At 41.9% G+C, this 27,822-nt stretch overlaps 1 protein-coding gene across 1 annotated transcript in view; it reads left to right on the top strand.

Moving 5' to 3' along the window:
• Positions 1 to 27,822, top strand: part of DOCK1 (dedicator of cytokinesis 1) — a 475,984-nt gene that overhangs the window by 242,191 nt on the left and 205,971 nt on the right. The gene's annotated exons all lie outside the window — the stretch shown is intronic.

Here is a 27,822-nt window from a genome sequence, read left to right as displayed (position 1 = left end):
TCCCTGCTGATGTATAGACCAAAAGGACACATTGCCTAACCATTATTAGTTTCAGAACAACACTTGAGGGTAGAATTAAACACCCTAAATTTATACATGGATAAATTGATACTCAGAAAGATTAAGTACTCTCCCTGGTTTACATTATTTATGAAAAAATTGGAATTCTTTCACAACGTGGTTGTTATTTTTTAAATTTAAATACACTATAATCCCTCATTTATGACCCTAATTTTAATTTATTTTACCTCCTTCGGCACTTTTAATCATCGTTTTTTCTTTAATAAATTTATTTAGTTATATTTGGCTGCGTTGGGTCTTCATTGTGGTGCGTGGGCTTCTCATTGTGGTAGCTTCTCTTGTTGCGGAGCACAGGCTCAGTAGTTGTGGCACATGGGCTCAGTAGTTGTGGCTCATGGGCTCTAGATTGCAGGCTCAGTAGTTGTGGCGCACGGGCTTAGTTGCTCTGCGGCATGTGGCATCTTCCTGGACCAGGGCTTGAACCCTTGTCTCCTGCATGGGCACTGCGTCACCAGGGAAGTCCTGATCATTGTTTTTTTATGACATCTTTTAGTGCAGCTGTCCTCATACTGTTGTCACCCTAATATTTTTCTTTCAATTTTTTTTGTTTCTTCTTATTATCTCCCTGCACAAACCTTGTTTTCTTTCTCTTTCTTTCTTTTTTTCTCTTTTTCTTTCTTTCTTTCTTTCTTTTTTTATTGAGGTATAGTTGATTTACAATGTTGTGTTAATTTCTTCTGTACAGCAAAGTGATTCAGTTATATGTATACATACATTCTTCTTTAAAATATTCTTTTCCATTATGGTTTATCATAGGATACTAAATGTAGTTCTCTTGCTATACAGTAGGACCTTGTTGTTTATCCACTCCATGTAATAATAGCTTACATCTGCTAACTCCAACGTCCCACTCCATCCCTACACCAACCCCCTCCCCCTTGGCAACCACAAGTCTGTTCTCTATGTCCACAAGTCTGTTTCTGTTTCGTAGATAGGTTCATTTGCATCTTATTTTAGTTGCCACATATAAGTGATATCATACGGTATTTGTCTTTCTCTTTCTGACTTACTTCACTAAGTATGATAACCTCTAGTTGTATCCATGTTGCTGTAAGTGGCATTATTTCATTTTTTTTAATGGCTGAGTCGTATTACATTATATATATACACACACACACACACACACACACACACACACACTCTCACACCACATCTTCTTTATCAGTTCATCTGTTGATGGACAGCTAGATAGTTTCCATGTTTGGGCTATTGTGAATAGTCCCTGCACAAATCTTGACCTCTCTGCAAACTTCTGTGTTCTGCGTCTGCATGTCCCATCATTTGCTAGAGGTTGTTAATCTCCTACGACAGGCACTTCTCCCATGTCGTTGCTTTGTCTTCCTAACATCCATTTTTAGGTATAAACTTTATCAACCAAACGAGTGTTCTTTATTTTTCTTCACTATTTTATAACTGTGAAATATTTAAGTTATTTTTAGGGATAAGTAATGCTTCATGGACCATCTTTCTGCCAAAACATCTCTCTATTTAGGTTTATTTCCTTGGGATCAACTCCCACAAGCAATGTTGCTGAGTCAAAAGTATTTTAAAGGAGGACTTAAATGTGTCAATTTGGGAGATTGGATGAACAGAACAGAAAATCAAATTTAAAGCGCAAGCTTAAAAGCTAAAAATGAAATGCTATCTACTAATCAGAAAAAATTTAAGTGCCTATTTATGTATTACTGTTCATTATGTTTGTAAGCAACATGTTGCCTTGATTCTAAGCCAATCATGGATCTCAGTAAATGGTCAGGAGGTTACATTTCTACAAGTATGTTTGAATTTCATCCCTTTTCCTCTTGGCAATATTCCATATTCCATTTTGCCAACTATTGAGATACCCAGTCCCCCACAGTGAGCACCCAGACTGGTCCTTATACTAAAGCAAGATTTTCCTGGTAATAGAATTCTGGTTCATTAATTTTCTAAATGCTCTTTGCCTGCTGGTGGAAAATTTTTGGCCTTCAGAACAATGTGTTCACAACTGTAGCCAGACAGAGGAATTTATAGAAGCCTTTGGTTGTCAGATGGGCAAGCTCTGCTAGGAATAATGGCTGGAGTCAGGTGAAGATTTGAGCAGAATTTTAAGGGGAGGAGTCATTGGTTGGGGAAGTGGCCTCCCAGTTGCTGGTTGCAGCCATCACCTTTCCATCGTTGAGTCTGTATCAGGGGCAGAGTTTGGTGTTCTTGCACAGCTCATCCTATAGCTCTGATCCAGTCAAGGCCAAAGAGCAGTGATCACTGACCATCATTTCTCCTCTTCCCTCCAGCTGTTGTCGGGCCAGAGGGTAGTAAAGGGGACAGTTGGAGGAGGTACTCATTCACTTGTCGCCATATTTATTAGGTGATTACCACATTCCCATGTTCTAAGTGCTAGGCATTCAGTGCTGCACCCATCAGCCTTGTTCCCTGGCCTCAGAGGAGCTTTATTATAACACAGAGGGAGGGGGGAGGAGGAGAGAAAAGGTGAGGGTGGGGAAAAGTAAGAAACATTCCAAAGTCAGGCATCTCCTGCCATGGTACCAAGAACCCGCTCATGGGACACCTGCTGAGACCCTCTCCTTTCAATATAACTTGCCTTTGTCACTGATTTCCAGCTTTAAGGAGATGAAAACTGGTTTTTTAATTAGATTCTGCACATTACTTCCTTGGAACTGGATAGTGTAAGCGGTTTAAGCAGTTTCACGCTGGGTGTTACTTCATTACTGACACTGTGTTTGGATCATAATTCTCATAAACTGATAGAATGCTAATTTTCCAGAAGCCAAAAGGATGAGAATCCTACTGTGTGTCTGTTGAGCATACTGTGCTTTGCCCGGAGGTTCTGAGCTCCTAGCGATTTCTCAGTCTACTATAAAAAAATAAATAAATAGGGCTTCCCTGGTGGCGCAGTGGTTGAGAATCTGCCTGCCAATGCAGACGACACAGGTTCGAGCCCTGGTCTGGGAAGATCCCACATGCCATGGAGCAACTGGGCCCGTGAGCCACAATTACTGAGCCTGCGCGTCTGGAGCCTGTGCTCCACAACAACAGAGGCCGCGATAGTGAGAGGCCTGCGCACCGCGATGAAGAGTGACCCCCACTTGCCACAACTAGAGAAAGCCCATGCACAGAAATGAAGACCCAACACAGCCACAAATAAATAAATAAATAAATACACTGTGTAAAAAATAAATAAATAAATAAATAGATAAATAAATAAATAAATAAATAAATAAAAGCAAAGATATATCTTGAAAAGATTTCCAGTTAATAAATATTAAGTTCACTTACCAATTTCTTATCTGTTTGGAGATCCTCATGGAAATAATGGCGAAGTCATGCTTCAGACATGTAATGCCAACATACTGGCAATGTGAGTGTGCTCACATATGCTTTTGCATGTTGGAGAACAAAGTTTTCTTGTATGTTGGTGCCACGTATCAGTGGGAAAAGTGCCACATGGAAAATATTTTTATGAGATATTAAAATTTTTAGAATATAATTACTTTCATTAATCTAAAAGAACATCAAAATATTTGAGTAGGGATTTCCTTTGTAGAAATGGGAGCATAATTTGACTTAATGTGCACTAGTACATGTGAGACGCACAACTGAAAATATTTTTGCGTCGAAGTAGAATCTGCTTTTTTTTTTTTTTTTTTTGTATCACGAATAGTAGAGCCAGATAAATAACTTTGGTTCAAAATGGAATCATCAAATCATAACATTTTGAACTGGAGGAACCTTTTCATTTTTTACTTTTTGGCTGGGGGTGGGGGAGGAATCTTCTTTCTTTTTTTTTTCTTTTTTTCTTTTCCTTAGCGTTACGCGGGCCTCTCACTGCTGTGGCCTCTCCCGTTGCGGAGCACAGGCTCTGGACACGCAGGCTCAGCGGCCATGGCCCACGGGCCCAGCCGCTCCGCGGCATGTGGGATCCTCCCGGACCGGGACACGAACCCGTGTCCCCTGCATCGGCAGGTGGACTCCCAACCACTGCGCCACCAGGGAAGCCCCAGGAATCTTCTTTAAATGAGAAAAACTGGTAACTTACTTAGCTTGCTGCCAATGACTAGGACAGGTAGCTTCTGACCTCTATCCCGTCTAATCTCCTGCCCACACCTGTGCTTATCAAACTTTTCTCACTCCACCAGCCAAGGATGCTCTTGGCAATGATCCCCTACCGTTTGCACTGAGACAAAGCAGAGCTTTTGCAAAGTTCACATGTCTCTATACTCTCTGCACTGTTGATGCCCGTTGTCTCTGTCACATTGAAATTTACGGTCCTTTCCTTATTTTTTCCTCCTATTTTGTGCTTTTATTTCCCAATCACAGGATAATCAGTTATTAAGGTCAAACTTCTAGATATTGTTTATTGAATTCTCCAGATTCAGAGTTGGGTCTGTGGATTTGCCCTAAGGTTTTCCTTTTAGGTTCAAGAAGATTGGGGGTAAAGAAGAAACTGTCAGTGCACTGTGGTTGGACTGGACTTGCTGAAATATACTCTCCAAGTCCTAACAAGTGTGAACATGTGGATTCATGATCTGTTCAAAGCAGCCCTAAAGAAGTAAAGGTTTTGGTTAAGCTTACTGCTATTTTGGGGTTATGTACTTAGCTTTTGACTAACTTCCTTATCTCCTATCATTCTACTCACTCACATCTTGGCCATTTTGTCTATAAAGGGGAGGGAGTACTAGGTCTTGTCAGAGCTAATTAATTTTTAAAAATTTAATTGTGATGAAATATACATAACTCAAAAGGTACCACCTAACCTTTCTGAGTGTACAGTTCAATGGCATTAAGTACATTCACACTGTTACGCAACCATCATCACCATGCGTCTGAAGAACTCTTTTCATCCTTGCAAACTGAAACTCTTATACCCATTAATCACTAACTCTCCCATCTCCCCTCCTCCAGCCCCTGGTACCCTAGCACCCTTCTACTTTCTATCTCTGTGGATTTTACTACTCTAGACAATCAGGGCTGGCTTTGAAAGCATTCCTTGGTGTGGAATCCCCTGGTCATCTTCTCAGCCCACTTGATTCCAGTGCTGAGTGAGACCCTGTCTTCCTTACCTTCTGTCCCATCTCTGTCCCAGCCCAACCTGCTCTGTGATACTGACCATGTCCCCAGCCTACACCAGTGGCAGGTGTAGACCAACTCTTACCATTTTGACTGCCACTGATGCAGCCCTGTTCATTGTTCACACTGTCCCCTCCTTTACTGTTGGTGCTTCTCAAGCCTTGAGACTGTCTTCATATTTCTGTATCCTCAGCCTCTCCCACAGTCTCTGACCCAGGGTATGGGTTTCAGAATGAATGCTAGGAGCATTAGGGATAAGTTACAGAACCAAAACTGTTCAAAGATGTCATCTGGTTAAAGTTCCTTCCACTCCTGTGTCCTGGATTGATCTTCATTGTATCTTCCTGGGTGAATGAGCAGCTGCCTTTCTCAGTTGATTTAAAGGTACAGTTGTTTAAGGTTCGTCCAGAGGGAGTGACGAGAATTTATACCCAGCAAGTGGTTTAATGTGCAGCTCTCGGAGTCACAATGTCTTAAAAAGATGATCTCTTGTGTGGAACTTGCACCTCATGGCTTATCTTTACTTTACTGAGTTTCCTTCAGTTATTTCCTTAATGTGATGTAGAGCTCAGTGCTTTTTCAATTAAAGACTCTTGAACTAAACCTTTGGGAAGACGGTCTACATCTTGTGAAGCTCAGCTTTTCTGTCTTGAGGCCTCATTCGGAGGAGGGTGGAAAGCTGAATCATGTGTAGCCTGGCCTGCTGGACATCAAAGTACTGTTACGGTGAGAGTGTTTGACAGACACTCTTTAATTCAATGACATTGTATCAGGGAGATGCTGTTCTAATAGCATCAGTCAGTATTTTTGTCTTTGTCGTCTTTAGCCATGGGTGTAGGGAGGGAAGTCACTGTATCTGAGCTTCCAGGAGCAGCACAGAGGGGTACAGATGTCGAATTTTATACACGCTGATGTTTCCAGCATTTATTTTTTAATCAAGATTTGTGCTTACAAATGGCTTGTCGAAAGTAATTGTGTAATTAGCTTAATAAATCACCTTTCTGTCATTGGTCTCTCCATATCTCCGTACACACACTCCCCAGATCAGCAGTTTGCCTTTTTTCACCATAAGCTTTTATCAGTAGAGACTACAGACCAGCTGAGGTTTGCTTTCTGCTACTTAGCTTATCAAAATGACTTCGAGACTCGCAAGAAAAGTAAGATACTGATGTTTTCTTGGGCATATGTTTATAGCTATGCTTTGGGCTCACATGCGCCTTCTTGAAAATTTATGTATTTACTTTCTGTCCCTGGAAAATCAGGTTTTCTTGATAACCCGTTAACTATTTTTTCAAAGCAATCTTTTTTTTAAAAAAAAGATTTCCAATTTGTTTATTTATTTATTTTTGGCTGTGTTTGGTCTTCGTTGCTGTGCGCGGGCTTTCTCTAGTTGCGGCGAGCGGGGGCTACTCTTCGTTGCGGTGCGCAGGCTTCTCATTGCGGTGGCTTCTTTTGTCGTGGAGCACGGGCTCTAGGCACGTAGGCTTCAGTAGCTGTGGCGTGCGGGCTTCAGTAGTTGTGGCTCTCAGACTCTACAGCGCAGGCTCCGTAGTTGTGGCGCACGGGCTTAGCTGCTCCGCGGCATGTGGGATCTTCCCGGACCAGGGCTGAAACCCGCGTCCCCTGCTTTGGCAGGCGGATTCTTCACCACTGTGCCACCAGGGAAGTCCCATTAACTATTTAATAAGAAGAAATGTCCTGTTTTAACTATATCCAAAGGTAACTTTGCACTATTTTTTTTAGGATGGAGGAGGACTATTAAGCAACACTTTTAAAATGTGTATACATTTTTCTTTTACCGTGGCTTAAGTTATTTGTAATAAAGAATTTCAAATAAAAATAAAGGAGAATTTAAAGCAGGAGTTTTGTGGAAGGGCAAAAAGGAGTGTATATGATAAAAAATTTGCTTAAACTCAAACTAGTAGAAAGTTAAAATACATTTTAACGAACTTGAATATGTTAACTGTGCTGTTGGAATAAGAAAAAGTTATATGTAAGCATTAAATTAGAAGTATCAGAAAAATTACTGTATATACTTTTGTAATCTATTTTTGGGTAAGTTCCTTTATGTACATAAAATCAGTGTTTACAAAATATATCCTGAAATTCACATTTTCCACCGATTAAGTCTATTCTCTCTCTGCCAGTAAATCTGAATTACAGAGGTTTGGAATTCATGTGTTGTTATGCGTCAGAAGTACACAAAGTAATAGATGGGAACAAGAATTGTAGTTTGTTTGCAGGCCCCTCGTAACTGAATTTTCTAAGTGCTGAACTGACTTTAAAAAATTTTTATAATTGAGTGTTTTATTGGTAACGACAGGAACGGAACAAGTTTTAGTCAGTCAAGCAAAGCAGTTGCCCCACTTGCTGCATCAGTGCTGCAGGCAAGAGAGGGGTGTGTCAGAGACTTCCCTGAAGAGGACAGGTGAGCCCACGGTGTGCCCTCTGCTATGTGAATCCTGACATTTTCTCCGATCACCCCTCTTTCCTTTTAGATCCCAGAGAAAGGGCACAACATAGGATGCAGCCAAGCCCGTCCTTTTCTTTGTTTATTCTGTTCACCATCTCATGTTGATCCAGACTGCCAGCAACCAAATGCAGGGCTTAATCAGTTTTGTCTAATTAACTACAATTAGATTGAAGGATTTCTCTCCAAGGAGTGAGGATTGCTTTGGAAGAATGCAGAGAAGTTAGCCTTCTGAGTTCTAGCTGTTGGATACATAGCTTAGAAAATTACAAGTTGTTACAAAAGTATCTTTTCCACTATTTCACTCTGTAATTGCCAGGGAAGGATTTGCATTCCTGTACAAGAGTATATGCAAAGAGAAAGCCAGATAAAACCTGTCAAACGTAAGTAGTTAATAGAATATGCTCCTTTCTAAGTGAGCACCAAAGTTGTTGATGTTTTGAAATTTTCCTAATAGGCAACTTTCTATCCCCATCATATTGATTGTACCTGTGGACTGGAGTAGGATTTAATTGGCAAAGAGAATAACTATGTATAAGACACAGGGAACTTGCAGGCAAATAAAGTTGAGCATTGAGGTCCCTGCCCTGTCTTTGCTTCTGTCTTACTTTCCGCCTCTCTGACCGGTTCCCATAAAGGGGCCTGTTGGGCTCCCAGCTCCCAGGCTCCTGGGACCTTCACCATTGTGATTAGGGAGCACCTCTGCCTGGACTGAATTTCTCCCACTTCTCTCCCCAGTTCCACTGGGCTGGGTGCCCCTGTTCCATTCCCCCCCCAGCACCCATGTCACCCCATCTTGACCCTGCCACGCTGATACAACTGCTATTTCACGGGTCTTTTCTCACCAGACACCGGGGCAGGCACCTGTGGCTTATTTCCATTCATATTCCAAGCCCCAGCACAGGACCTGGCCTGTAGCAAGTAATGATGCATTTGTGTGTTGATGAGTGAGTGGATGATTCCGAGGTCCTAGTGTACAGTCAGCTCCCCTGTGTGGCCATTCTTGACCCCTCCCACTCACCAGGTAGCTCTCGATTGCTCTCTGAAGAACACACCTGTAATCGATTGCCCTGCCTGGCCTCTCCTTTATCTGTTGCAATTGGTTCAGTCTGTCCTTGTTGCTCCAGAGCTGCTATCCTGGACACCCTCTCTCCGGGGTCAGGGCAGCACGAATATACTTGCTAGGTGAAGACACCTGACCATCATAAGAGCTTCCCAGGGCAGGGGGAAGGTGATTGAGACTTGTAACTCTCTGCCAGTGTGGGCCTCCCTCAGCTGCAGCACGGTTGGCGACCATTTGTAACCAACACATTTTACAAGCGGTGTTCCTAAGGCCTCCGTTCTATATCCTCAGACACGCCCTGAGCACCCACCTGATGGGCAGAAAGCAGACAAAAAATGGATGTGAGGTGGGCTCTCTCGTCCTCTACCGGCTTCATTCTGAGCCGTCCGCCAGCAGCCCTTTATCTGAAATGCCTGGCTGCAGTGGATGGTCTGGACACTACCCCGATTCTGGTTCCCCCGGAAATTACCCTGCTCTTCCTGGACTGGAAATGCTGCCCTCTGGTTGGAAGAGGCTTACTTCATGGCCAGTTATAAAGGGCAGGTAGTGTGTAGAAAGGGGCGGGGCCGTAGTGATGCCCAAGCCTTCCTCCTGTTCTCAGGGTTCCAGGCAGTGAGAATCTCACACTTCCTTCCATGCTGGCAGAATCAGGATGAGCCTCCTTTGATTTGTGACTCTCCCATTGGGGCGCTGATGGTGAGGTTTCACTGCGGCTCAGACACAGTCAGATCTGGAAGCCAAATCTCGGGGTGACTTTCAGGCTGGGCTGAGCATGGGTTCCTAGCAATCCCCCTCAGCTCCCTCCGAGTAACATGCGACAAGGTAGGGCTTTTTGAGCCTTGCATACACCTGCTCTATTGGATGTTCCTGAGCTCTGCCTGATCTCTTCCCCATCACCTTTATAACCCTTAGCTTAAATTTTACTGCCTACCCTATAACTGATACTTGTTAGTAACCGAGTAGATTTTCCATCTGGTAAAATCATGAAAGTATTAGAAATTTGAAGGTGATTTTATTATTTTGACTTTATAGAAATTTATTTCATAGCAATTATGCCAACGTAAGGACTTATCAAATACACAAGAAATGTGAACCATATAAATACCTCATTATCCTAACAAGACTCTAATTATATCAAAATTTTCTCAGAATTTTATTGAAGCCATTAGCATCTCAAAACAATAAATAAATATGTTCTTTTCTCTGTCAGATTATAAAGATCTCCTTGATCACACATATTTCTTTGTATGTTATTGAATTTCTCTGTTCTTTCAAAGCAAACTTTTTTTTAAATGGTGATATACACATGCTGGGTTAATGTCCTTTGGGCTTCAACACACTCTTCTCTGCATTCTGTGTTCTATGACGATAATTTTAATATTTCAAAACGAGCCACATTTGCCCTCGCCTATTTTTCGTACGAATGGATTTTGCTCATAGGTTGTAGAGGGAAGGGGAATTGAATCATCTGGCTGCAGGGCTTCTCTCCTTCCTGATGGAGTGTAGATGAGGAGACCCTCCAGAAAGGTGTGCCTGAGCCTCAGGAATGTGCCCAGGTCCCCAGGTGGTTGGAAGACTCTTTCTCTCTCATCTGTGGGGCCGGGAGCAGCACGGTGCGCTTGGCGGAATGTTCTCTCAAACGCTATACAAAGCCTGTAAGCAAAATGAGGTTTTCTGCTTCCTCATTTTTGCTGGATTATGTGGCTGCATTGTGATCACTGGGTGGCTACCATCGCACTCTTGTTTGGTTTCTGCCTTTGCCCTGTGTTTTGATGGAGGCTTACAATGACGTGATGTGACTCAGGTGAAGCTTTGCGTGGGATGGAAGCCACGGGCTGCACCTGTACACACCTATTGCTGCCCAGTAAATAGACTCCCAGACCATGTCTTACAACAGGGCCCTGGGCTTTTACTCCATGTACAAAAGTGCACAAATTTTCTAGCATATCAGGTTGTCGTCATCAATGCAATGTCCATTAAATGACCAGGCAGCTTTGCTTTAAGACTCATCTGGCAATTCTTTTTTTCCAGGACAGCGTTTAAATTTGCTTTGAATATGATAACCCAGAGAGAGAGCCCTCTTTAGAGAAAAGGTAGATGGCGAATCCCCAAGGTAGTTTCTTACATTCAGATGCGCTCACAGCAAACCCCACCACAGAGACGTTTTGCTAACTAACGTGAATTCAGTACTATTAGATACCAAAAAAATTCTGGCAGTATTGTCAGCGTCTCAGAACATACATTTCAAGTTCATTGTAAAAAATACTTTGGTACATGAATTTCTTTAGAAAAGTGTTACTTAGCAGTAGGTTTAGGGATCTTGAAAAAGACTAGAAAGAAATTGATAACTTCATTAGAAGTACATTTTTTTTAATTGATATTATCAATCTGTCCTTATTTCCAATTATGGACTTTGCTGGACTGAATAATTTCCCTTTTATTTGTTTATATTAGGCCTTTTTTCGCTTTAATTTTTTTTATTTTAAATGACAACAGCATGGGCATTCAGTCTGCTTCGTCAAAGGATTTATTGCTCTTTTCTTGGCATTAGAGCTTGGTTGGCGAGTGAAACAGTGATCCCTGCCCTCTCGGAGTTTATATTCCAGCGGGGAGAGTTGATCAACAACAATTCTAATAAGTAGGTAGATTACGTGAATGTGTGTGAAGGTCACTCCTGCAGGAGAAGGTGGTGTGAGAGAATGGGGTGTGCTGGGGCCTGAGCGGGGGTCCCACTTTAAATGGGATACAGCAGCAGCAGCGCTGGGGAAGCAGGCCTTGGAGCCACACGCTGGAAGAAGGGGCTGGGAGTAAGGTGGTCTTCTTGGGGAGGAGCCTTCATCAGAGGACACAGGCAGGGCAGCCTCTTCAGGGGAGAAGCTGGGCGAGTTCTGAGACCCCGTGGAGACTGTGACTGAAGCCATGAGGTTTTATTAGGTTCTAGGGCTGCCATAACAAAAGCCACAGAGTGGGTGGCTTAAACAACCAAAATTCATTCCTTATAGTTCTAGAGGCCAGAAGTCCAATCTCAAGGTGTCCTGCTGAGTTGGTTTCTTCTGAAGTCTCTCTCCTTGGCTAGTAGATGGCCGTCTTCTTACTGCATCTTCACATGGCCCTCCTTCTGTGTGTGTCTGTGTCCTAATCTCCTCTTCGTTAAGGAATACCAGTAATATTGAATGAGGGCCATCTTAATGACCTTATTTTACCTTAATTGTCTCTTTAAAGACCCCATCTTCAAATACAACTTACATTCTGAGGTTCTGGGGGGTTAGGACTTCAACATATGAATTTGCAGGGGAGGGGGGGACAAAATTCAGCTCATATCGGAGATGGAGTCAGGGGTATTTTGTGGAGAGGTGGGGCAGCTCATGGATGGCCTTGTAGGCCCATTCATTGGTCGACATTAGAAATTATTATTTGTGATAATGGTTTTATCCCCAGTAATGGTGCTTTCCTTTCCAGAATTCCCATGTAGTTGTGTGAAGTTTCCAATTCTTTCAAACAAATACCTCCTATTGACCATGCTTTTCTTTAACTGATCAGTCTAGAATTCTGCTTTTTGCCCCTTCATGACACCAAAACAGCTGATTTAAATTCAAAACTAGTGGGGACTTCATTATCCCGTGTACTTCTTGTTGAGACAGGAGCTAGGATCACTATATTTTGCAGACTTTTAACTGTGTAGCCAGATAATTAGCTTGTGAAAAACATACTCAATTTTGCAAACAAGGAGTGATTCTGGAAAGTAATTAAAATTAGTCATTATAGTACGACTTTGTGGATTTACCTTCCACTACATGCTGTTAAGATCTTGTCTAAGCAAGATTAATAAAAAAATAAAAAAAAATCTTGGCTGAACATCTGTTGAAGAGTGGCTCCCAATTTAGATCTTCTCAATGTGACGTGTGATTAGAGTTTTGGGTTCAGGTGAAGGGAAACCAATGTGATTTGTGATGCTTCCTTTCTTTCTTTTTTTTTAAATGTTAAGATTTTATTTACAAAGCTTCTTTGTTGTACAGAATGTAAAAATGCTGTTACAATCTCAGTGTAACTGGCAGCCACGGACGGTTGACTCACCAATCGCAGCTATCCACGCTACAGCAAGTCTTACACAAAAACCTAACAACGCTTATAATTTTGTTGAGGTGAAGTCCCCAAGCTTGGTGGTGGATTTCTAAGAGGGACTAAATGGAGGAAGGCGGAATGTCACAGAAACTGTTCTTTGGCTCTTTGGGTGGGTTGGTGTCCTGGGGTTTGTAATCACAGCTACCTTTTTTTTTTTTTTTTTTCCTTAAACAGCTACCAAATCCATGTGAACAAATCCAACGAATACTGAACACTTCTTTTTTTGCAGGTTATTTGGGGTCTCAATCATCTTCGCCTTCATTGTCTGTTTCTCTCTTCCTCTTTTCACCTGTCCCGCTTTCTTCCTCTGCTTCCTCCTCATCTTCATCTTTTTAAAATAAATTTATTTATTTATTTTTGGCTGCGTTGGGTCTTCGTTTCTGTGCGAGGGCTTTCTCTAGTTGCGGCGAGGCGAGCGGGGGCCATTCTTCATCGCGGTGCGCGGGCCTCTCGCTATCGCGGCCTCTCTTGTTGCGGAGCACAGGCTCTGGATGCGCAGGCTCAGTAGTTGTGGCTCACGGGCCCAGCCGCTCCGCGGCATGTGGGATCTTCCCGGACCGGGGCACGAACCCGTGTCCCCTGCATCGGCAGGCGGACTCTCAACCACTGCGCCACCAGGGAAGCTCCCTGTGTGCTCTTTTGATGCGTAATTCTATTGCTGGATCTTTTTGCCCTTCAATATAAAACTCTTATATTTTAGTAATATTCATAATCCTTTTTGTTTAGCTTCACATATTTTGTCACAGATGATCTCTAGGTTAGGAATTTTCCTTAACATCTTAAGGTCTATCTTAAGCCAATATCCAGGAGACTAGATATTAAATATTCTCACCACCCATAAAAATGGCAATTATGGGACATGATAGATGTGTTAGCTAACCTTAAGTTGTGATTGTATTGCAATATATAAATGTATGAAATCAACACATTTTATGCCTTAAACTATGCCAATTTGATCTCAATTAAAACATAAAAATAAAACATTAGACCCTAAAGGCATGCATGCCCATTAAAATCTCTAAAAAAAAAAACCAAAGAGGCTGGCTCTTATTACAACTTGCCATCGTCTTGGTGGTGAGGGCCTGTGTAGTAAGTCCAGAAACAGAAATACAGCTTATAGCGATGGGAAAGGACAGCACAAAATTGTTGACAGATGTTGGCTTGGTCTGTTTCAACATCTCTCCCCAGGCCCCCCTCCACACACCCCCCATAACAAAGACTACAGGGAGTGACGACAGATTTCTGCAAGTTCAATGATAACGTCTGCACGTCACAGTCAGTGGTTTTCTCAAGTATACAAATAAAAATATAGAGAAACATTTAAAGCTTTTTGGAGAAAAAGCTCTCCTCCCACTAGGAACAATAATACAAGAGCCGTTTAAGATCCATATGATGAAAATCACAAAATGTTCCTGAATGGCATCAAAAGAGACTTGAACAAGTGGAGAGACACTGGGTGCGTGTAATTGAGAAGGCTGCTATCATAAGCCTTCTCAATGAATTTAAAAATTCAGTGCCGGGCTTTCCTGGTGGCGCAGTGGTTGACAGTCCGCCTGCCAATGCAGGGGACACGGGCTCGAGGCCTGGTCCGGGAAGATCCCACATGCCGCGGAGCGGCTGGGCCCGTGAGCCACATCTACTGAGCCTGCGCATCTGGAGCCTGTGCTCCGCAACAAGAGAGGCCGCAATAGTGAGAGGCCCGCGCACTGCAATGAAGAGTGGCCCCCGCTCACCGCAACTAGGGAAAGCCCTTGCACAGAAACGAAGACCCAACACAGCCAAAAATAAACAAATTAATTAATAATAATTTTAAAAATCTTAAAATAAAAAAAAATTCAGTGCCACCTCAATTTCAATTCCAGTGGGACTTGTTTCACGCTCAGTAATGTGGTTCTAAAGTTCATGTGAAAGAATAGATTGGCATGGACACTCAGGGAAATGTGAAAAACAAGGGTAGTGATGTAGGACTTGTACTACAGATAACAAACCATTTGAAAGCTAAAGCTACAGTAACTGAGGTATGATCCAATGTTCGTTAAAAGTAGTCTCTTTCTATATATGTGAGAGCAAGAATGAATCCACCAAAATATCAATATTAGTTGCATATCATCTTATGGGGATTTTATGATTTTCAAATGTTCTTCTTTATATATATCTTCTTCTTTTTACTGTGTGATCATATATATATATGATCATACAGTAAAATTCACCCTTTTTAGTTCTGAATTTTGATGGATATATACAGTTGTGTAATCACCACCAAATACAAATTTAGAGTATTGTGATATGCCTAAAAAAGTCCCTCATCATTCCCCTCTGGAGTCAACCGTCTCCCCTTTGTCACTGTAGTTTTGGGTTTCTAGAATGTCACATAAATGAATTTATACACTGTGTCGCCTTGCCACAACTACTGAGCCTGCGCATCTGGAGCCTGTGCTCCGCAACAAGAGAGGCCGCAATAGTGAGAGGCCCGCGCACTGCAATGAAGAGTGGCCCCCGCTCACCGCAACTAGGGAAAGCCCTTGCACAGAAACGAAGACCCAACACAGCCAAAAATAAACAAATTAATTAATAATAATTTTAAAAATCTTAAAATAAAAAAAAATTCAGTGCCACCTCAATTTCAATTCCAGTGGGACTTGTTTCACGCTCAGTAATGTGGTTCTAAAGTTCATGTGAAAGAATAGATTGGCATGGACACTCAGGGAAATGTGAAAAACAAGGGTAGTGATGTAGGACTTGTACTACAGATAACAAACCATTTGAAAGCTAAAGCTACAGTAACTGAGGTATGATCCAATGTTCGTTAAAAGTAGTCTCTTTCTATATATGTGAGAGCAAGAATGAATCCACCAAAATATCAATATTAGTTGCATATCATCTTATGGGGATTTTATGATTTTCAAATGTTCTTCTTTATATATATCTTCTTCTTTTTACTGTGTGATCATATATATATATGATCATACAGTAAAATTCACCCTTTTTAGTTCTGAATTTTGATGGATATATACAGTTGTGTAATCACCACCAAATACAAATTTAGAGTATTGTGATATGCCTAAAAAAGTCCCTCATCATTCCCCTCTGGAGTCAACCGTCTCCCCTTTGTCACTGTAGTTTTGGGTTTCTAGAATGTCACATAAATGAATTTATACACTGTGTCGCCTTTTGTGTTGACGTCTTTCAGTTAGCACAGTTTTTTTTTTCTCTTTAATAAAACCCTTGGTGTTTGAGAATGATGTACATTTATTTATTCAGTAGTGGGTCCATTGTATTGCTCAGTACTATTCCGTCATATGGATTTACCACGGTCTGTTGATCCACTTACTAGGTAATAGACATGTAAGGTGTCTCCATGTTTGGCAATTAAGACTAAGACTGTCTATAAATATTTGTATAGAGGTCTTTGTGTGGATATATGTTTTCATTTCTCTTGGGTAAATACCTAGAAGCAGGAAGGTTGGGTCCTGCCAAACCTTTTCCAAAATGTCTGTATCCTTTTGCCTTCAGACCAGCAACATAGGAAAATGTCTGTTCTGCAACTTCCTGCTTTTTTTTTTAAAAAAAAACTTTAGCCATTCTAATAGGTGTGTAGTGGTATCTCGTTGTGGTTTTAATTTGCGTTTTCCTGATTATTAGTGACACTGAACATGGTTTCATGTCTCTCTTGGCCATTTGTATCTCCTTTTAAGTGAAATGTCGCTTTAAATTTTTTTGCCAATTTTTCGATTTGGTTGGTTGGTAATTGAGTTGTCAGAATTCTTTATATATTCTGGATACAAGCCCCTTGTCTGAGGTGTGTTTTGCAAATATTTTCTCCAGTTCTGCAGTCTGCCTTTTCACCTTCTTTTCAATGTCTTTCAAAGAGCAAATGTTTTTGATTTTGAAGAGAAGTTCTATTGGTCATTTTTTCCTTTTATGTTTCATGCTTTTTGTATCCCAAGAAATATATGCCAAATCCAAGGTCAGAAACGTTTTCCTTGTGTTTTCTTCTAGAAGTATTGCTGTTTTGGGGGGTTTTGCATTTATGTCTATGATACATTTTGTGTTGAGTTTTGCATCTGGTGCAGGGTGAGGATCAATTCTATCTCCCCACCCCCTGCCTTTTGCTTTGAGACTTTTCATATGTGTCTAATTGTACCATTTGAAAATGCCACTTGTTGAAAAGATTATACTTTTTCATTGAATTTTCTTGACACCTTTGTTGAAAATCTGTTAACCACATGTGTGCGGTCAGGTTTTTAATCTATAGGCCTTTTTCACCAGTACCGCACAGTCTTAATATCTGTAGTTTTATAGTAAATCGTAAAAGCAGGTAGTATGTGTCCTTCTACATTATTCAAGATTTCTTTGGCTGTTTCACATTATTTGCTTTTCCACTTAAAGTTTAGAATCAGATTGTTAATTTCTACAATAACCTCCTGCTGACTGTAGATCACTTGGCATCCTAACTATACTGATTCTTCCAAAGCATGAACATAATATGTATCTCCAGTCTTTTTAGGTATTCTTTGACTCTGTTTTGAACGTTTCTTGACTTTAGCGTCCAAATTTCGTGACTTTAAAGTATTCTTCTGTGTTTTATCTGTCATCATCACCACCACCACCACCATTATAGCCATCATTTGCGTATGTACCCAGACACTGGGCCCAGGCCACTGGTCTTGTCCAGTGTCCCATAATCTGGATCTATCTGCCTCTCCCTCTCCCGTCCCCTCCCCCTTCTTCCCTTTCTTCCCCATCCTCCTCCATCTTCCTTTTTTTTTTTTTAAACTTTGGTCTGAGGGCTGTTTCTTGCTCTTCTCATCTTCTAAGTGTATATTGGCCAGGTGGCTTAAACTCTCTCTATACTCTTATCTGTAAAAAGGAGTTAATATCCTGTATACACCCCCTGAAAAAAACTAGGGTAAGGATGTTTTCCTCAAAAAATTATTCCTCATGATTTAACATTTTTGGCATAAAATACTACCTCAGCGATAATGTGTCCATCACATTCCATCGAACTGGGGGGCACAGCTGTAATGAGGAAGAATGCGTGGGGGGATCCTTTCAGATTGAGTATCTTCATCCCCAAGGACCTTTGACCTAATAGTTTCAACCCCCATTGAGGATCCTTGCTGGAATCAACCATTGCTTTAGGAGCTGAAACTGGTGATTTCCTAAGTTTTTTGTCCCATCTACATTGTTTGGTCTCTAAGAAAAGAGCCTTACCTTTGCCTCTCCTGCCAATGTCACCCGCCTCACCAATCCCCTTGCTCATGTATCAACATAGACTCAAGGACTTTCCATGTGTTGTAATCCATTGCTCTCCTTGTTCATTGCGACACTCGGGTGTCGCAGGTGTCCCACTGTGGCCAGGATAGCCTCTTCCAGCATCCTCCTCGTCCTGCCTCGGTCCCATTGGTCCCAGGCCCCCTGTGTGTGCTCCTCCTGGGCGGTGCTGCGTCTACTCACCTGACCAAGCCCCAGAACTCCATGCTTTCAACACAGCACCCACTCTTTGTGAGTTGAGTGTTGCACTTGTTAATACTCTGCAACATTTTGAATTTTTTCATCATTTGGGCCTTATCCCCGCCCTTTCTTATGTATATTCCAAGTGGCTCCATCTCCTCCGAATCTTGGGGACCTTCGATTTCCTCAGGACTGTGGTGAAGGGAGATGACATGGGCGTGGAGCCCCAGTGGGGTGTGCCTCATACTTGCAGTGTTTTCTTACACACCTGCTCGACAGGTACATTGCTCTGCAAAATTTCTCTTGGGTACCCCCCAGATTGAGTCCCACTTCCCCATAGTAGGAGATTTTGAAAATAAACCTCAAGGCATTTAGAGCCTAAATCACTTTGGGTGCTTACACAGTCATAAGCAGACGAGCTATGGGTGATGTATTGTGATGTGTAGCGTTTGAGCCTGTATCTGCACACAATAGATGTATTTATTTATGCATAAGTAACTATTTCCTAAGAAATAATATCTTATAAATGAGATCATCCCTGTTTCTTTTATACAATAATCTCATATTCCCAAATATATTTTATTCTCCTTAAAGATTCATTAATTTTTTTAACCCTTGGCATGTGACATAGTTCTCTCCTCACTGACTCATGTAACCAATAGAAATAATATTGAGGGACAGCATCCATTTATGATTCATATAGAGGAATTTCATTTCATCCAGTAAAGAGTTTCAACTTTAATCTATAACTGCAATGGTAAGAGTGTCCTTTATGGACAGAAGTCAATTAAAAAAATATGTAGCGCATTGATCCTCCTTCAAAGGCAAAATTTTATTAAGACTCAGTTACTCTTGTTTCTATTACAGTGTATTTACAGTTACTATATATCATGGGAGAACATTTGAAAAATCTGATTATTTTAAATTATCTGATTTTCTGAGTTTATGAAAATAAATATAAAATTTTCTGCTGTACTTTGACTTAAGTTAGCAACAAACGAATTCTATCAAGAAGTTGTATACAAAGTATATATTCCTCATTATTACATAAAGTATAATTGTATACATAAAATTTGATTATGATTTATTTTCATCCCTTATAACAAATGTGAATATGTGTTTAATTTATTATATTGAATAAGCAGCAAATAGTTGTTATGATTAATGCAAGATCCAGATAGTCCCTTTTGGTATATTCGTCCTATAAACATCTTCTTACAATTACTGCCACTGTAAAATGGAAAATGAATTTTTTTAAAAAATTAGATTTCTTTCCTTATAGTGTCTGCAATGATATGAAATACTAGCTTTCAATTTAAATTTAAGATTCAGGTTTAATTCTGTTGCTAGTAGTTGTAAAGAGCTAATAGATGGCATTAATTTTTCAACTATACTATTTTTAATTTTGTATAGCTTCTTTTTACAAACATCCCTCGCTCTGTGGTCCTTTATATTGATAAAATAAGGGATCGCAATATTTTGGAAACTAAATAAGTGAAAATTAACCGTACTTTGGATAAAGAATTCATGGGACTGAATTTATCTTTAAATGAGAAAGGGAACAAAAGACAGCCCTCAGTTTCGCCGTGGATTGTTATTTCTGGGAAAGATGTACCAAGTTCAAATTATGTGAGTGAATATTTATTTTTCCAAGAACCTCAGTGTTAACAATAGTACCCGATTCAGCCGTTTTGTTGTATCTTATGCTTAAGCACATATTTAATTAACAAGACGTGAAACACTCTGCAAAGTATAGCAGTGACTTTTGCCTTCTGATGTTTTTCAACTGGGGCACTGTCTTCTTACCTTGATTTTACACCGTTGTTCTATCTGCATTATCACTTCTTCCTTGTAACCCCCATCCTAAAAGGGTTAAGTAATTTCATATGATGGGAAAACACATAAGTGAAGAGATCAAAGCAAAGGTGTAAAAAACTGTCTTGTATCTATTTCACAAATCTAAAGAGAAAGAACAATTTCACAAGGATCATAGAATTTGGAAGGAGTTTTCCAAGTAGGTTATTATTGTTTTAAATCAGGATAGTATATTACTTGGTTTACAAGGACAGATCGTTTGACTTGCCCCGAGAATTAGCTGCCCCTTCACCGTCCCCTCCATGATCAATTCCCAGTCCATACCTGCAACTCTTTTTGCTTTTCATTTGTTCTTGAACGTTTGAGATTCATTGTTCTATCCGTAGTGTTCCAGAATCTCACAAATATGAGTCTGGGTCGTGCTTGACACACAGTGGGCCCTTTCATTTTGTATATGCATGACACTTTAGAAAAATTATCTTACATCTTTTAATTAATTTAAGTTTTATTAAAATTTTTTGACAGCTTCATTGAGATCTAATTTATATGCCATAAAATTCATCTATTTAATGTGAACGATTTAAGGGTTTTAACTATACGCACAGAGTTGTTTAACCATTACCATGATCAATTTTAGAATACTGTCATCATCCTCAAAGGAAACCTGTACGCAATAGCAGTCACTCCCCATTTCCGCCCACACCTCCAGCCCTTGGCAATCACAAGTCTAACTTTCTGCTTTTGTAGGTTTTCCTATCCTGGACATTTTCTAGAAAGAGAATTAATGCAAAATATGATCATCTGTGACTGGCTTGTCAATTTCTGCAAAGCAGCCAGCTGGAATTTGGATAGGGATTGGGTTGAATCTCCACCTCAATTTAGAGAGTATAGCCATGTTAACAATATTAAGTCTTGTAATCCATGAACATGGGATATCTTTCTATTAATTTAGGTCCTCTTTTATTCCTTTAACACTACCTTCTAGTTTTCGGGGACCAAGTTAAATTTATTCTTAGGTATTTTTTCGATACTTTCGTCAGTGGAATTTTTTCTCTCTCTCTCTCTCTGTGTCTGCTTGTTGTACATTTGGAGGATTTCATTAGTTTTTTTATCCCAACAGTTCTATTAAAATGTTTATTTTTGCTAATACAGCTGAAATATTCCAGAATCATTTCTTTGTCTTTGCTCCTTTTTTTCTTTTTATAACATTATGTTCTTGTTTTATGGATATAATCTCCTATCGACCTGAGGAAAATAATGATCGTTCTTTGAATTTTCTTATATTTTCTAAATTTTCTTTCATTCCTCTGGCTTCTGTTTTTGTTTGTTCAGGTCTCCTTTCTTAATGCTTGGTTGACTTTTCTCACAGAGCTTGGAGGCTGCTGGGCTTCACTGCATGGCAAACCACTGTGGGCTGGGCTCTCAGGCTGTCAGAATCTCCATGGGAAGTTAGTGGGTACGCTCTTGTGCTGGTCAGTTTCTCCAAAGAGGATTCTTGCAGTCTCCTGTTCCAATTTGCTGTGGGGCTAAGCCTGGTGGAGGGGCTGAGCCTTGCTGCTTTGCTGGGAGCTGAGCCGAGCAGAGTGGGGAGTTTACAGTGATTGGCTTCTTTTTTCTTTCATTTAATTTATTTATTTTTGGCTGCATTGGGTCTTTGTTGCTGCGCACTGGCTTTCGCTAGTTGTGGCGAGCAGGGGCTACTCTTCGTTGCGGTGCACGGGCTTCTCATTGCGGTGGCTTCGCTTGTTGTGGAGCATGGGCTCTAGGCACGTGGGCTCACTAGTTGTGGTTCACAGGCTCTAGAGCACAGGGTCAGTAGTTGTGGCGCGCGGGCTTAGTTGCTCCGCGGCACGTGGGATCCTCCCAGATGAGGGCTCAAACCCATGTCCCCTTCATTGGTCGGAGGATTTCCAACCACTGCGCCACCAGGGAAGCCCCCAGTGATTGGCTTCTTATCATTGGACAGTCTCAGCCAGGTGGCTACTGCCACGCTGTCTCTTTTGCTTTGTCCAGAGGATAAACACGTGGTTCCCTGTCGGGAGTGAGCGGGGTTCCCTTGGTGGATGTGCTGGGGTGGGCATATTGGCCACGTTTTAAAGACATCAGTGCTTTTGGTTTCCACCTGACATGCAGCCTCGCTTTCTGAATACCTGGCACCTCCAGTTTCTGAGCCTTCCTAGGGTTCTCTGCCCAGAATCAACAGGATTCCTGATAGATATTCACTCCCTTCCTGCCTCCAGGGCAGCCGGTAACCATTCCTGCATCGACTTGTCAGCTTCCAGAATTCTCTTGTCTGTAGTTGTGTCTCTTCTTATTCTCTTGGTCTTTGTGGGTTTGTGAGGTTTTTTTTTTTAAAACATATTTATTGGAGTATAATTGCTTTGCAATGGTGTGTTAGTTTCTGCTGTATAACAAGGTAAATAAGCTATACATATACATATATCCCCATATCCCCTCTCTCTTTCGTCTCCCTCCCACCCTCCCTATCCCACCCCTCCAGGTGGTCACAAAGCACTGAGCTGATCTTCCTGTGCTATGCGGCTGCTTCCCGCTAGCTATCTGGTTTGTGAGTTGTAAAAACTTTTTTTATTGTCAGTTTAATGTGAAGAGACAGATGAGTTTGTGTTTTCATTGTTTTAAATTTCTTATGTGGAAGCCCCCTACGTATATTTTCACAAACATCATCTCTACAGAGACTTTGGAGGACGCTTTGGGGCAGTTAATGACATTTTGGGATATTCTTTGTGTTATCTTTTCGGACTCCCTATTTTTCTCTCTTAAATTTCCTTGTAACAAATAGAACCTGTAAATGTTTCACCATTGGCTTTCCCTCTTGAGAACAGAAAGCCTTTGCGTTCTCGAGAGCTTTCTCCTCATCTGTCCAAGAACTTATCCGTATGGGGTTTTATTTCATGTCACTCCTGCCTCTGAAACAGAGCACTCAGCTCTCAATTACATTCCCTTTTCCAAATCCTCGTCCTCATGATGTTGCTGTACGGTATTGATTCTTCGGCTGGAATGCTCCCCAATATGAAAGTCATCCAGAATCCATCAAGTCATCTGTCTTCCTGTCTTTACTACAGTTCTTGCCCAGTGTCATTTAGCAGTATCATTGGAGGATTACTTTTTCTTTAATTTTTAATGGTGATGAAGTAGGTTTGTTTTCATTGATATATTTGAAAGGAAACATATAAATGAGAATTCCTCTTCAAAGCACTTGCCTTCGTGAAACACGTTAAAAATTTTTAACATCTCATCGCTGGCCACCAAGAAGTGTAATCCCCGATTCAAATAATAGATTCTCCTCTGATTCAAGCCTGGTGCCCATCCTCCAGACTCCATGCTCCTGGGGCTCTCTCCGCATCTCCAGTAGCTTCTGTGGTTTGGAGCCGCCCCCAAATCCCTTGGCGTTCAGAACACTTGGAAGAGAGTTAAATTTTCTGCCTGTGCCGAGTGCCCCATGCACAATGTGAGCTCCGTGGTCATATGAAACATTCTGGACTGGTGGATGGAATTACCAAGAGCAATTTCATACTTTATTGTTCAAGCCACATAACTCAGTCCTGATGTTATTACATAAAGGAAGCACCCCTTCACAGCTCAGGCCTGTGAGTCCAAATCCTTGGGATTTTTCCTTCTAATTCATGTACTCAGTCTTGGATCTTAGACTAGCCAAAGATGACAAAGATACCATTGAAAAGAACTCATCCTAAGTTCCCATTCTCCAAAGTCTGTTCTTTCTTAAAAACCTTTTGTCTCTATATCCTGTAGGGACTTTGTGCATTCACTAGCCTGCCACTCAGTGTCCCCGGCTCTACCAGCAGTGCTCCATTCTACCTGTCCTCCTACCTGTCCTCTGTCTTACCTGCCCTCCTTCCTACCTGTCCTCTATCCTATCTGTCCTCCATTCTACCTGTCCACCTGCCTAGAGCACTGGGGTGCCGGACAGATTTAAAACTGGGGCATTGAGGGTAGTTCTAGGAGGGAGGGCTCAGAGGCAAGTTCAGTCCAGGGCTTGAGCAGCAGTGACCTAGTCCTCGTGGACGGGGGAGCCCCATGAAAGAGATTTTTGAGGATAAGGGAGTAGGAAATGGGGACTCACGGGCAGGGGAAGACAGAGGAGATCTCATCTGTTTCCCTCAGGACTACCTTTTCAAATACTAATATAGGGACTTCCCTGGTGGCGCAGTGGTTAAGAATCCACCTGCCAATGCAGGGGACACAGGTTTGAACCCTGGTCCGGGAAGATCCCACGTGCCGCGGAGCAAATAAGCCCGTGCGCCACAACTACTGAGCCCACATGTCACAACTACTGAAGCGTGCGCCTAGAGCCCACTCGCTGCAACAGGAGAAGCCTCCCACTCGCCACAACTAGAGGAAGCCCGCGTGCAGCAACAAAGACCCTATGCAGCCAAAAATCAATCAATCAATAAAACTTTATATAAAAAATAAAATACTAATATATTTTCCATTATAAAAGTAATCTGGGGGCTGCCCTGGTGGGGCAGTGGTTGAGTGTCCGCCTGCCGATGCAGGGGACACGGGTTCGTGCCCCGGTCCGGGAAGATCCCTCATGCCGCGGAGTGGCTGGGCCCATGAGCCATGGCCGCTGAGCCTGCGCGTCCGGAGCCTGTGCTCCGCAACAGGAGAGGCCACAACAGTGAGAGGCCCGCGTACTGCAAAAAAAAAAAGTACTCTGGGCTCCTCCTCCCATCCCACGACTGTCTGGTGTCTTTTCTTCTAATTGTTTTTCTTTTTAATTTTTTTCCTATGCTATATTTATATTCTTTGTTTTGCTGAAAAGTATATGTACCATAACTATGTCTGATTTTCATCGTTGAGCATTTTATGTTATTAAAATAGTTCATATTTTCATGATTAGTATTTGATGGTTGCATAATATTTCATCAGAAAACTATGGTGTGGTTACATGATTTAGCAAATAAAAATCTGCTTCAGGTAAACAACAGATCATCTTCCTAGTATATGAATGTCTGATGTGAAATTTCCAATGCAAAATTTGGGACATACTTATTTATCTGAGATTCACATTGAACTGGGCATCCTGTATTTTATCTTGCAACCTTACAAAATCTCATATTACTTATACAGTTCCTAGCTGTTGAACACTGAGATGTTTTCAGTGATGCAATGGACATCTTTGGGCATAAAATTTCTAATTCTGAATTACTTCCTTAGGCGGCTTGTTAGAAGTAGAATTACCCTGAGGAGATGAGTATCTTTTTTCTCAAGACTTTTCAAACCTATTGCCAAATCACTTTTTAAAAAGGTTACAGCAATTTATGCTCCCGCCAGTGGCGTCTAAGAGTGCTCATCCCCTGCGCCCGTGCTAACATTGTCATCACTTAAATACTCCTCTGCTATTTTGGCAGGCAAATGATGATATACCGTTTTCATCTTTGATTACTAATGAAGTTCGCATTTTTTGTTTATGAGGCTTTCTTTCCATGACCTGATTTTTAAATTTTCTTCCACTGCCTCCTGATTTCTCTGTCCCTATTTTGCATTGCTTTGAAGTCACAAGGAATATGTCTTATTTTTACTTATTTACTCATTTTTACTCAGCCACTGGGGCTGGAACCCCGTCCGCAGGCTCAGATTCCAGGAGGAATTCTGCACAATCACCACCAGCCTACCTGCCAGCCCACCCACTGTCTGACATGAAAGCTTCCTAGGACTTCTAAATGCATTTCCAATAAATCAACGACAAAGCATAGAATAGTAATTTTATTCTGAGCCCTGCAGGATAAGTTTCTTTTCACAGCTCTCCCCCACTTCTGTTTCTAGTGTACGATTGGTTTCAAATACAGCTTCCATAAATACCTGCTTTTAATCTACCCATAAAACCCACCACTCTGCTCTAGAGGGTTCCACGGAGTTCACGTGGGCATTCATGCTCTGTAGCGTCTGCTGTTTCTTCTCTAAAGATACTGGCCCCCATGGTTGGGACTCCATTCCAAAGGAAAGGGGGAGCCTTTCTGTGAAATTTGACAGGGATATTACCTCTTTCTTAGTGGGCTCTAAAGCTTCAGCTTAGAAAAGGGCTGAAATAGCAAGATTTGCTTCCTCTCAGAAAGACTGAACAGTACACATTGCTTCTGGAACATTTCCTTAAGTTAAGTAAAGAGCACATTTGCACCTGCTGGCCTTTTTTTTTTTTTTTTTTTTTTTTTTGCAGTGCGCGGGCCTCTCACTGTTGCGGCCTCTCCCGTTGCGGAGCACAGGCTCCGGACGCGCAGGCACAGCAGCCATGGCTCACGGGCCCAGCCGCTCCGCGGCATGTGGGATCCTCCCGCACTGGGGCACGAACCCGCGTCCCCCCGCATTGGCAGGCGGACTCTCAACCACTGCGCCACCAGGGAAGCCCCCTTGGCCTTTTGAACTCTAACTCAAGGCAATGACCTGCCTCTGTCCCTTTCTCTGGGCTACTCCAATTAGTCCCCATTGCAGTTAAATAGGAGACCATTTGGTTGCCCTCTCTGTGACGTTCTCATCCAGAGAGAAGGCTTCCCGACCGGCCATTTAAGTATTCCCAGGACTTGCTTTATGGAAATTGCTACGTTCTCTTCAGTTTTTCATGTCATGCATCGTGTCAGTTCCCCTAGCCTTTGCCTTGCATGAATTTTCAGCATTACATGGCACTCTGCTCCCTAAATTATGTCCACGTCACCTGTTCGAGTATCTGGCCAGACTCCTAATGCTCTAGGTTTTTTTCCATTAATGTTACTCAGTGTGCATGTCCTTTGCATTTTCAAGACTGCTCTGGGGCTGGGGTCTTCTTTTCTTTCCACTTTCAACTTGATATCTTAAGTACAGTACATATGTCTATTGCTCTGAATTATACATAGCTACCTTTGTGATTTCAATGATTCTAATTTGTAAGTCCCTGTTCTTTAACTCTTTTGACCTGCAGAGAATTAATCTGAGCCCCTGTTAGGTGAACCTTGACTGATATAGGCCTTTTCTTGCTCTAGAAAAGCTCCCTGTCTAGTAGGGTGGAGTCCAGGTCACAGCCACCTCGGTCAGGGTAGAAACTGGGACACTGTCTATGGCCACCTTTCCATTTCCTCATCCTCTTCCCAACTTTCTCTGATGACCACAGAAGTGCATGAAGTCTCTACTTCACGTTGGCCATTGTCAGTGACCTCAGATTTCTCAGAAAAATAATTAAAGTGCCTGTCTGGATAAGAGGAAAATTAGCTCAGCTACTAAGCACCTACCTTTTGTAGCTGGTGTGCTGGGTTCACAGCCGGTTTTCCATATTCTCATCAAGAGGGGAACACCACTCAGCCTCAGTTTCACTGCCTATAAAATGGGACGAGATGAGAATCTGTGGTGTGATTGAATGAGGCCATGGTTCTCATGGCCTCAGCACAGCGCCTGACGTATTGCAGTTGGTCAACGTGTCAAGTTATGAAGACTGATATCCCAAAGGTGGCATCTCATCAGGAGTAAAGAAGATACAAAGGCGGCTTCTCTTGAGCTCAACGGGATGCCAAATATTTACATATTTCAAAAGTGTATACTCATATGGGCTTCCCTGGTGGCGCAGTGGTTGAGAGTCCGCCTGCTGATGCAGGGGACACGGGTTCGTGCCGCAGTCTGGGAAGATCCCACATGCCACGGAGTGGCTAGGCCCGTAAGTCATGGCCGCTGAGACTGTGCGTCCGGAGCCTGTGCTCCGCAACAGGAGAGGCCACAACAGTGAGAGGCCCGCGTACCGCAAAAA

This window comes from Lipotes vexillifer, unplaced genomic scaffold (assembly GCF_000442215.2).
Source record: "Lipotes vexillifer unplaced genomic scaffold, Lipotes_vexillifer_v1.1 scaffold248, whole genome shotgun sequence".
In the NCBI taxonomy this organism is placed as follows: Eukaryota; Metazoa; Chordata; class Mammalia; order Artiodactyla; family Lipotidae; genus Lipotes; species Lipotes vexillifer.
This window is presented reverse-complemented; position numbering and strand designations above follow the sequence as displayed.